This window comes from Triticum urartu, chromosome 6 (genome assembly GCF_003073215.2).
Source record: "Triticum urartu cultivar G1812 chromosome 6, Tu2.1, whole genome shotgun sequence".
In the NCBI taxonomy this organism is placed as follows: domain Eukaryota; kingdom Viridiplantae; phylum Streptophyta; class Magnoliopsida; order Poales; family Poaceae; genus Triticum; species Triticum urartu.
In genome coordinates this window covers 469,483,145-469,495,741 of record NC_053027.1, presented here as the reverse complement: position 1 = coordinate 469,495,741, position 12,597 = coordinate 469,483,145, and positions in this window count along the sequence as shown.

The following is a 12,597-nucleotide window of genomic DNA, read 5'->3' as shown; positions in this document are numbered from 1 at the left end:
TTTGCCATCTTATCGTGTGAGCATGTTCGATGCATATTTTACTCATTCAAGGACATCCATTTGTTGCTTTGATTGTTTGGCTTTTTCTCTTCTGCCAAATGGATGGACAAGAATGCCTAAGAACTCCCTCTAGCTATCTATGCTTTCGTCGTCTCAAACTCTATTCATGCTACATCACAAAGTTTGATCAAGTCAGATTCGAACCACTCTGTGTGAGGAGCACTCGGAGTCCCCGATTCGTCATAGAATTAAACTTCCAAAACCTCTTTGTGCATTTTGGTATGACCGAGTCATCCATTTCGGTCACACCGAGATCACTAAGTTGATCTAGGTTTTCAATCTCGGTGCAACCTATTAGAACGTTTCGGTCACACCGAGTTGCAGTAACCGCTTGCAGTTCTGCATCTCGGTGCCACCGAGTTGTTCCACTCGGTCACACCGACAGGGTCAGGTTATATATACTGACGGGTCAAATTTTGGATAAAAATTCCGAAACCCCTGACCCACGCGTAACCTGCTCTGCCTCTTCGGGTCTCCGGATCGTCCTCTCGCCGCCAGCGACCTCCCGCCGCTGGTCTCCACCGCCGTCAACGGCAATCTGCTCTGCCGTTGCTGCCGTAGCAAACACTCGCCGCTCTAGGGTAAGTGTTCGACCCCTTGTGCTGTCCTCTTCACTCCGATTCCTAGCACAAGGACAATGCCATGTTTCTTGCCATGATTGAGATTGATTCATCGAGCTAAAACTCCCTTAGGTCTAGATTGTTTTGAAAATTTTAGGGTTAGCTCTCCGCAGAACTCATCTCGGACCGATCGAATTGTAGAAATCGGTCTCACCAATTCAGCCTTGGCCATTGCACATGCCCTTTTCTGTCTAAGCGAAACATGGAAATCGGTGTGACCGAGTTCAAGATTATGTGAAACCCTAGCAATCTCGGTGCCACCGAACGGTGACTTGGCCCAACCAAGTTCACTAGTTTAGGTTCCAAGTGTTGCTTCGGTATCATCGAGTCTGTCAATTCGGTAACTCCGAGATCACTTCTGTAGAGAACTAAAACTAAGCTTTTTGACTCAATTGTTTTGCAAAACCTCTGTACTTTGTGATGCTCATCTAGTCTACCTCATCTACAACCTATTCATAGGGTCTGCTGACAGTTTTCCTGCAAGATGTCTGATCAAAGTGATAGCCAGAACAAATTTGAAGAACAGGTCCAGATGAGCGAGGGCACTAGTCCCTCCAACTCTTCTGATGATGGAAGCAGGAGCACTCCAAGCAACTTACCTAAGGCAGCAACCATATCCAGGAATAAGAAAACCTCAAAATTTGAGGATGAGGATTATGTGGCCATTGAGGATGAGGCCACTTCAAGGAAAAAGGTGCTGAAAAAGGAGTATGGCACAGCTGCTACAGTTAAGCCAAGGATGCATAAGAAGGCACCAACAAAGAGAGTTCCTATGTCTAAGGCCAGAGCATCCACTGTTGAAACCTCCAAGCCAACTGAAGAGGCAGTTGGAGAAGGAAAGAAAAGGAAGGAAAGGGTCAAGAAGACCACTGCCAGAGTGCTTGGTAGATCATCCATAATGAGAGGTTCAGATGCAGAGGAAGAGGATGCTGCACCAGCTCCTAAGCCTCAGAAGCTTATGGGAGATGCAATCAAATCAGGGGCTGGTACATCTAAGCCCAAACCTGCTCCCAAAGCTGCTGCTCAGAAACCTCCAAAACCCAAGAGGAACACCAGGAGTATACCAGCCGAGGAAAAGAACAAGGCCCAGTTCCTGAATGTAACACCCCGGATGTAACTTTCCCTATTTGTACTCCAACTCTTGACGTTTCCGGCGTTAAGTTATATTTATTTCCTCGGGTTCGGGTTTTTGTCTCCGTGTGTTGTTGTCGTTGTCATGCATCTCATATCATGTCATCATGTGCATTGCATTTGCATACGTGTTCATCTCATGCATTCGAGCATTTTCCCCGTTGTCCGTTTTGCATTCCGGCGCTTCGTTCTCCTCCGGTGGCCATTTCTAGCTTTCTTTCGTGTGTGGGGATTAAACATTCTGGATTGGACCGAGACTTGCCAAGCGCCTTGGTATTACTACCGGTAGACCGCCTGTCAAGTTTCGTATCATTTGGACTTCATTTGATACTCCAACGGTTAACCGAGGGACCGAAAAGGCCTCGTGTGTGTTGCAGCCCAACACCCCTCCAATTTGGCCCAAAACCCACCTAACTCTGCTCCATCATCTAGAGCGTTCGATCACGATCACGTGGCCGAAAACCGCACCTCATTTGGACTCCCCTAGCTCCCTCTATGCCTATAAATAGGCCCCCCTCGAAATATCCCGGATCCCCTCTCCCCGAAACCCTAAATCCACACATCACGCGCGCCGGACATTGTCTGCCGGCGCCGGACACGCTGCGCCGCCGCCAGCGGCCACTGGAAGGGTGACACGTGGCGCCGCCAGCGCCCCAGCCGCCGCGGCCCGCCCGGCCCGCGGGAGGCCCTCCCGGGCCCACGCCGCTTCCCCGCTCCCTCGCCCGCATCCGCGCGCCCGCGGCCGCCCGCCGCCGCCCGGCTGAAGTTCGCCGCCGCCTCCACGCCGCTCGCCGCCGCACGCCGCCGCCCGCGGTCGCCGGCCGCCGCGCCGCCCCGGTCGCGCCTCGGCCTCGCCTCCTCTCCGCCGTCGCGGCCTCCTCCTCCCGCTCCGGTCACCTCCTGCGACGAACTCCGGCGGAGATCGGCCGCCTCCTCGGGTTGCGTGCCGTGAACCCTAGATCCAGGATCTGGGAGGTGTTTTTTCCTAAGTTCCTTGAAATTCAGTCCATGTGCACATGTTTGCGGCTCCGTAACTTTGCATCCATAGCTCCGATTCATGCATATAGCATATCAAATGTTCATCTCAGAGAAGTACATCATTTCATTCCATTGCATCATTTTCATTTGAGCTCATCTTGATGCCCTAAATTGCCTGTTAGAGAGGGCTACTTGAGTTAATTGTCAGATCTGCTACTCCGTTTAGGCACTTTTGTTCATTTTTGCCATGATTATTGTTGTGCATGATATGCCCGTGAGGTTCTACATACGTTTTGTTAAGGTTTGTCATCTTTCCTGAGGTGCAACCCATGTATTTTTAGGATGTGTGTGGTGTCTTAGTGAAAGCTTTGCAAAGGTGGTGCACTTGCTAATTTTGTTTAGGGACTTAGCATTTCACTAAGTCCTGGAGCTGTTTATCTCATGATGCCATATGTTCTTCTTGTTCCTAGTGATCCGTGCCTCTTTTGAGGATGATCAGTAAGGGAGTTTTGTTAATCTTGTAGTTCTCCATCCATCCCTATCTTTGGTTGCAATTATGGAGTACCCTAGCTTGAGTCAATCGAGCTCTACTTTTGCTACTTTGTGAATCTGGACAGATTGTCAGCTTGTTTGCAATTTTGCCGGTGATGTTGTAGTTGATCCGTGCATTCTATGCTATTGTTCTTGCCATTTCTAGCTTGCATTTTGTGCCTTATTGATGGATGTATGCTTGTATTGCCATAACTTGCACCTTAGTGAGTGCATCGAGCTCGGAAACATGCCTACTTGAGTTATATTTCAGCATGTGTCAGTTTTCACCAAGTCTGAAAGCTGATTATGTTTTTGCTATGTTCACATGCTTGCAATTGTATTTTCTGATCCCTTTTGGCTCAAGGTCACTAAGGGACTTTTGTTAAGCTCTTTGAGTAGCTCCATGCCATGCTTTACTTTGCCATGTTCAGGTCCTGTAGCATGTAGTTTTGTTGCTCCGAAGAGGGCTACCTGATCTGAAATTCCAGTCAAGTGTTGATTTCACTAAGTCTGAGATATGTTTGTCATATGCATTTTTGCCATGCTTGTTTGAACCTGTTAATGGATGAATTGGCCGTAGCTCAGTGCTAGACTTTTGTTAAGCATCTTGTGTGCATCCCTGCCATGTATTTTGTTGTCATGTTTGAGTGCTGTAGCATGTTCATTTCTTTGCATTTAGATGCCTACTTGCTGTAAATCGCAGACCGGTGTCATTTTTGAATCGCTTGCCATTTCCAAACCGTAACTCCGATTCCGGCGTTCTTTATATCGTTTTCAAGCGATTTCATCTCATATTTCCAGTGGCACACTTGGATTTACAAGTTGAGTCCAGGTTCATGCATTTCCTGTCATATCTTGCATTTTGCATCCCGCATCGCATCCCGCATAGCATATAATCTTTGCATTGTGTTGTTTGAGTTTGCACGTGGTTGATTGTGTCCTTGTTGCTTGTTTGTCTTGTTTGGGTAGAGCCGGAAGACGAGTTCGGCTAACGAGGAGCCCGTTGAGTTTGCTTTCGAGGATCCAGTTCAACTCTGACAACTGTGCAGGCCAAGATGATCATACCCTTGAATCACTACTATATTTGCTATGCTAGTTTGCTCGCTCTGCTATGCTGATGAAAGCACAAGTGCTCCCTAGGTGGTTTTGATAATTGATGACAACATATCTCTTGTTGGACTAACATTTCTATCTAGCATGTTTCAGATAAGTTCAACAATGGAGTGGCATGGACTAAAGGTTGTGGGAACTCCTTCAAGATGCTAAGGACAAAGGATTGGCTAAAGCTTCAAGCTCAAGACTCTTCATTTTACATTTTAGTGATCCAAGATCACATTGAGTCCATAGGAAAAGCCAATACTATCAAGGAGGGATGAGGTGTTGCTTAATGAGCCTCTTGCTTCATGTGCTTAATGATATGCTCCAAAATCCTCAGCTACTTTCCCACTTCCACATATGACCTAAACCCAAAGCCAAACTCGGACCTACCGATTATTCCTATCCGGCGCCACCGAGTTTCACCTGTCATAGCCACTGCCAGAAACCCTAATCAGTTCGGTCTCACCGATGGGATCTCGGTCTCACCGAGATGGGCTTGCAAACTCTCTGTTACCTATTGCAATATTTTCGGTCCCACCGAGATATGCAATCGGCCCCACCGAGTTTGCTTGGCCAACTCTCTGTTTCACTTATTACCCAAATCGGTCCCACCGAGTTTGAGTAATCGGTCAAACCGAGTTTTGGATTTACCCTAACCCTAGCACATCGGTCCCACCGAGTTGATCCAGTCGGTCCCACCGAAAATCTCTAACGGTCAGTAGGTTTCCTATTTCGGTCTGACCGAGTTTGTTGATTCGGTCCCACCGAGATTGGTAAATCGTGTGTAACGGTTGGATTTTGTGTGGAGGCTATATATACCCCTCCACCTCCTCTTCATTCGTAGAGAGAGCCATCAGACTAAGCCTACACTTCTAGCATCCTATTTCTGAGAGAGAACTACCTACTCATGTGTTGAGGCCAAGATATTCCATTCCTACCATATGAATCTTGATCTCTAGCTTTCCCCAAGTTGCTTTCCACTCAAACCTTCTTTCCACCAGATCCAAATCCTATGAGAGAGAGTTGAGTGTTGGGGAGACTATCATTTGAAGCACAAGAGCAAGGAGTTCATTACCTACACACCATTTGTTACTTCTTGGAGAGTGGTGTCTCCTAGATTGGCTAGGTGTTATTTGGGAGCCTCTGACAAGATTGTGGAGTTGAACCAAGGAGTTTGTAAGGGCAAGGATATCGCCTGCTTCGTGAAGATCTACCGCTAGTGAGGCAAGTCCTTCGTGGGCGATGGCCATGGTGGGATAGACAAGGTTGCTTCTTCGTGGACCCTTCGTGAGTGGTTGCGTCTTCGTGGACCCTTCGTGGGTGGAGCCCTCCGTGGACTCGCACAACCATTACCCTTCGTGGGTGGAGCCCTCCGTGGACTCGCGCAACCGCTACCCTTCGTGGGTTGAAGTCTCCATCAACGTGGATGTAGGATAGCACCACCTATCCGAACCGCGGGAAAAACATCCGTGTCTCCAATTGCGTTTGAATTCTCCAAACCCTTCCCCTTACATTCTTGCAAGTTGCATGCTTTACATTCCGCTGCTCATATACTCTTTGCATGCTTGCTTGATATGTATTGTGTATGTTGAAATTGTGCCAAAACTCCACTCAAACCAAAAAGGCCTAAAAATTGCAACTTTAGCACTAAGTGTCTAATCACCCCCCCTCTAGACACATCTACTTCTAGATCCTACAAGTGGTATCAGAGCTTTGGTATCCATTGCCTTGGTTTAATCACCATTGGAGGAAGATGGATGTGTCTACCTTAGGGAGTCTTAGACATAGAGTGCCTATTCTTGATGGAGAGTATTTTCATGAGTGAAAAAATGAGATGCTTGTAATTTTCAATCAATATCATTTGAACAAGTATATTGCTAGCCCTTGTGCACCTCATATTGATCCTTTGCGTCCTACCCTAGATGAAGATATTGACATGATTCGCAATCTTAGAAATATTGAGCTCATCATTAGAGGATTGCCCAAAAATTTGATTGCTAGTTTGCCTACTCTTAATTGTGCCTATACTATATGGAAATTTCTTGAGGAACGATTTCCCGATCATTCCTTGAAAACTTTGGATGAAATTCTCCATAAATCTATTGCCTTGAGTAATATGAACTCTAGTGATCCTAGTTTTGGTAATTGTCTATTTGAACTTACCAATCTTAAGCATGCTAAAGGAGATGTTGGAATCATTAGTGATATCATATTCGAAGCTATAATAATTCATAAAAGTGACCACTTTGATGATCATTTATCTAATGAATTACCCTCTCTAGGAAATGATGAGTCACAAGATCATGATGAACATGGATACTATGATGATGATGATGATGATAGTGACTTCGATCTTGATGATGCAATGAGACATTTTGGTCTTATGGCAAATCTTCGGGGATATGAATCAGGAGGAAAGGAATGGGTTCTTGATAGTGGATGTACTGATCATATGACCGGAGATGAAGAGATGTTTCATGAGCTTGCTGAAAATGACGGCCCTCGAAAATATGTCACCTTTGGTGATAATTCAAAGGGTAAAGTGGTTGGCCTTGGTAAGGTGGCCATCTCACATGATAGTTCCATTCAAAATGTCATGCTCGTTGAATCTCTCGGCTACAACTTACTTTCAGTATCTAGACTTGCTGATTTAGGTTCGAATGTCCTATTTACTGAGGTAGATTGCCAAGTATTTCGTCGAGACAATCATAAAATGGTCTTTACCGGTATGCGTAGAGGTGATCTTTACATTGTCGATTTCTCTAAAAAGGCACAACCTAAAACTTGCTTTGTTGCTAAATCCTCAAAAGGTTGGTTGTGGCATAGACGACTAGGTCACGTTGGCATGAGAAACCTTGACAAGCTTATTAAAGGAAATCATATCCTTGGAGTTAACGATGTCATATTTGATAAGGATAGACTTTGCAGTGCTTGTCAAGCAGGTAAACAGGTTGGAGGAAGGCATCCCGTGAAGAACATCATGACCATAAGAAGGCCACTCGAGCTACTTCATATGGATCTTTTTGGTCCCAACGCCTACAAGAGTCTCGGTGGAAATTCTTTTGGTCTAGTTATAGTTGATGATTTTTCAAGATTTACGTGTGTGTTCTTTCTTAATGACAAGTCGCAGGTCCAGAAGATCTTCAGAAACTTCGCTAGGAAGGCCCAAAATCAGTTTGACATGAAGATCAAGAAGGTTCGGAGTGACAACGGAACGGAGTTCAAGAATGCAAATGTGGACACCTTTCTTGACGAAGAAGGGATTTCACACGAGTTCTCGGCTACGTACACACCTCAACAAAATGGAGTTGTTGAGAGGAAGAACCGGACGCTCATCGAAATGGCAAGAACGATGCTTGATGAATACAAGACGCCGAAGCACTTTTGGGCAGAAGAGGTTGAGACAGCTTGTCACGCAACAAATCGCTTATATCTTCACAAGCTACTCGGCAAGACGGCATACGAGCTTCTCACCTGTAACAAACCCCAAGTTGGATACTTTCGAGTATTCGGCTCAAAGTGCTACATTCTTGATAAGCATCGTCGTTCAAAGTTTTCTCCTAAATCTCATGAAGGTTTTCTACCTGTTTATGGCTCAAACTCTCACACTTACCGTGTCTACAACAATTTCACCCGAAAGGTTGAAGAGATGGTAGATGTGAAGTTTGATGAATCTAATGGCTCGCAAGTAGAGCAATTGCCAATTGATGTAGGAGACAAAGACCCTTCAGAAGCAATCCAAGACTTGTCCATTGGCAAAATTCGTCCAACGGAGGGAAGCTTCTACTTCACGACAAGCTGAACCAAGAATCGACACGGAAGCATCCACAAGTGGGACACACCAAGATGAAGAAGACAAGGAAATGCATCAAGACGAACATCAACAACCTCTTTCTCCACCACGACAAGAGAACGATGACGTCAACAATGAAGAAGGCCAGGAAGAAGAACAAGATGAAGAAGATGTTCAACGAAGACCCAAGCAAAAGCTCTCATGAGTTCGAGCAAGAATTGCCAAAGATCATCCCGTCGAGCAAATCCTCAATGATATACAAACCGGGAGAATCACTCGCTCAAAAACTCGTTTAGCTAACTTTTGTGAAAACTATTCATTCATCTCTAGCATTGAACCTATGAAGGTTGAAGAAGCATTGGAAGATCCGGATTGGATAAACGCTGTGCATGAAGAGCTACACAATTTTGAGATAAACCAAGTTTGGACATTGGTTGAGAAGCCCGATAATAACCACAACATCATTGGTACCAAATGGGTGTTCCGCAACAAGCAAGATGAAGATGGACAAGTGGTTCGCAACAAAGCACGTCTCGTCGCCCAAGGGTACACACAAGTTGAAGGTATGGACTATGGTGAGACATATGCTCCCGTTGCTAGACTTGAGTCCATTCGCATCTTACTTGCCTATGCAAATCGCCATAATATCACCTTGTACCAAATGGACATTAGAAGTGCTTTTCTAAATGGTGAAATAGAGGAGGAAGTTTATGTCAAACAACCTCCCGGCTTTATCAATCCTAAGAAACCAAATCATGTTTACAAACTTCACAAAGCCCTTTATGGTCTTAAACAAGCTCCTAGAGCATGGTATAAATGCTTGACCAAGTTCCTTATTACAAGTGGTTTTGAAATTGGTAAAATTGATTCTACTCTTTTTACTAAAAGGGTTAATGGAGAACTATGTGTATGCCAAATTTATGTCGATGATATCATATTTGGTTCAACTAACCCTCTCTTTAGTGAAAAGTTTGGAAAGCTAATGTCAGAGAAGTTTGAGATGTCTATGATGAGTGAACTCAAATTCTTTCTCGGTTTGCAAATCAAGCAAAATAAGGAAGGTACATTTGTCTCTCAAACGAAGTACACCAAGGACTTATTCAAGAAGTTAAATATGCAAGAATGCAAAGGTATGTCTACACCCATGCCTACTAGTGGACATAATGATTTGACCAAAGATGGTGAACCGGTTGATCAAAAGGTTTATCGCTCTATGATTGGTTCATTGTTATACATATGTGCTTCACGTCCCGATATTATGCTAAGTGTGTGCATGTGTGCACGATATCAAGCTGCTCCTAAAGAATGTCATCTTAAGGCTGTGAAAAGGATAGTGAGATATTTAATCCATACACCAAATTTTGGCATTTGGTATCCTAAGAGGTCTTCTTTTGATCTTGTTGGCTATTCCGACTCGGATTATGCCGGAGACAAGGTTGATAGAAAGTCCACTTTGGGTACTTGTCAATTTCTTGGTAGATCTCTTGTGTCTTGGTCTTCCAAGAAACAAAACTCGGTATCCTTATCCACCGCCGAAGCGGAATACATTGCCGCTGGTTCATGTTGTGCTCAATTACTTTGGATGACCCAAACTCTTAAAGATTATGGGATTTATGTGAAACATGTTCCACTGCTTTGTGACAATGAAAGTGCTATCAAAATTGGTCATAATCCTGTACAACATTCTCGAACTAAGCATATTGAAGTTCGTCATCATTTCATTCGAGATCATGTTGCTAAGGGTGACATTAATCTTAAGCATGTTCGCACCGATAAGCAATTAGCGGATATATTTACTAAACCTCTTGATGAGAAAGTATTTTGCAGGTTGAGAGGTGAATTGAACATCATTGATGCTTCGAACTTGGAGTAGAAACTCCATTGGATACATGCAAGACATGAGCTTATGACTAATCCATGATATATCTCTTATGATGACTATCTTATGTCTTGGATATATTTGTACCTTGCATGTTGTCTAACCCATGTAGGTGCTTGGTTGAATCTAATTCCATGAGATTGCGACTCACTCACATCTTGAGCAATCTCTACATCACCAAGTCTCTACACAATGGCGGTTGAAGACAAGGAAGCACAAAACCATTCAAACATATCCTTTGACAAATTCTATGTTGAGCTTCATGATTGTCATTTTTGGATACACAAGTGCTCTTCCTTGCAAGAACTAACCCATGTAGGTAGATGAACTCAAACTCCAAGTGGTACTCTCAACTCTTGATGAGCTACATCAACCTTGAGCACCCACACAAGTTCAACTACATGAGCAAGAACCACACCACCACCCAAGGTATGTTATTCCATCTTAGAGAAGCTTTACTCCAAGACATGAGTCAAAGCAACTCAACAAGATGTGAATACATCAAGATGCTTAAATGAAAAATGGTAACCCCATTTTGAGCTTAAACGATGAGTATGACCTATGATCAAGTGTTCTCACTTGACTCCTAAGTCAATATACTCTAACATAGGTGACTATGTCACCGCCCAACTCTAGATGAAGTTCTCTTGTGTTCTTTTTGTGTGTATCTCATGCATGTTTAGTTTCTTTCTCTTTTTCAAAAACAAAAAAAACTCCATCTAGATTTTTTAGTCTCTTCTCTTTTCTTTCTGTTTATGTTCTGCATTTTCTGCATTTAATTCCTTGCAAATCCTTCAGGTAATTCATTGCAAATCTTTGTGAGATCCTACATGTCTAGTGAGCTGAGGTGACAAGTGTTTTTCTCTGTGTGAACTCAGTTTCACCGACTTGTAATTTTCGGTCCAACCGAATCTTTTCGGTGCCACCGACTTCGCAACAGGAAAAACAGTTTGCCACTTGTTCTATATTTCTTCTGATCCAGCTCTACTCAATGAATCTTGTCCTCTACAAGCATCACAGTTTTATCCATTGCTTTGTGCTGAGTCTCAAGGACCAAACCTATACGACGGATTCCAGAAAGCCCTTCTTGGAAATTGATGTCAAAGGGGGAGAGAGAGATCACATCAAAGCTTGTAGGAGAGAGAGATCACATCAAGGGAGAGAAAAAGTCTCAAGGACCAAACCTACAAGAGAGGAAGTATTAAGGGGGAGAGAGACTTCCAGGGGGAGAGAATACTCAAGGATCCCAGATGTCCCAGATGCTTGATGCTTGATGTTCAAGAGGAGAGATGTCACATGTATTTTTAGGGGGAAAGACATGTTCATTTGTATCTTTCGGCTCTGATTTGCTGTTCCTTATCTTCTCCCAATATCCCATGTAAGATTCTGGGGGAGCAAGACACCTAAGGGAAAGAAATCAGTCAAATTCATTGCATATCTTTATTTCTTGGGGACATGTTGAATCCAATGTGGTACCTTGTACTCACTCTCTACATGTCATCCCAGTCTTGGTATTCTTGTGGTTTCTTTTGTTTTCTCTGGCTAGTGGATGTACCTGTGTTATCTAACTTTGTTTGTGCAGGTTCATTCCATCCTAAGCCAACTCAAGACCACAAGGTAAGTATATGCATCAAAATCACGAGTATGAGCAGTTCTTGCTTATGTACATACTGTTTGCAAGAAGGACTCATGAGCATGAAGGTATTTTCCTTGATAATCTTTTGCTCTGATGCATATGGCCAAGATACATGTAACACATTGCCTACTTTGTCATGGTTATGCTCTCACATGCCTCTATATTTCATATTTACATGAGTGCATACATGTAGGGGGAGCCTACGCTTGTTACATGTCCTTCCAAAGCTTTACTTGCTGTTCTTTATATCTTTATCTAAAGCTTTGATGTATGTTGCCATCAATTACCAAAAAGGGGGAGATTGAAAGCACAAGTGCTCCCTAGGTAGAGCCGGAAGACGAGTTCGCTAACGAGGAGCCCGTTGAGTTTGCTTTCGAGGATCCAGTCAACTCTGACAACTGTGCAGGCAAGATGATCATACCCTTGAAATCACTACTATATTTGCTATGCTAGTTTGCTCGCTCTTTTGCTATGCTGAAAGCACAAGTGCTCCCTAGGTGGTTTTGATAATTGATGACAACATATCTCTTGTTGGACTAACATTTCTATCTAGCATGTTTCAGATAAGTTCAACAATGGAGTGGCATGGACTAAAGGTTGTGGGAACTCCTTCAAGATGCTAAGGACAAAGGATTGGCTAAAGCTTCAAGCTCAAGACTCTTCATTTTACATTTTAGTGATCCAAGATCACATTGAGTCCATAGGAAAAGCCAATACTATCAAGGAGGGATGAGGTGTTGCTTAATGAGCCTCTTGCTTCATGTGCTTAATGATATGCTCCAAAATCCTCAGCTACTTTCCCACTTCCACATATGACCTAAACCCAAAGCCAAACTCGGACCTACCGATTATTTCTATCCGGCGCCACCGA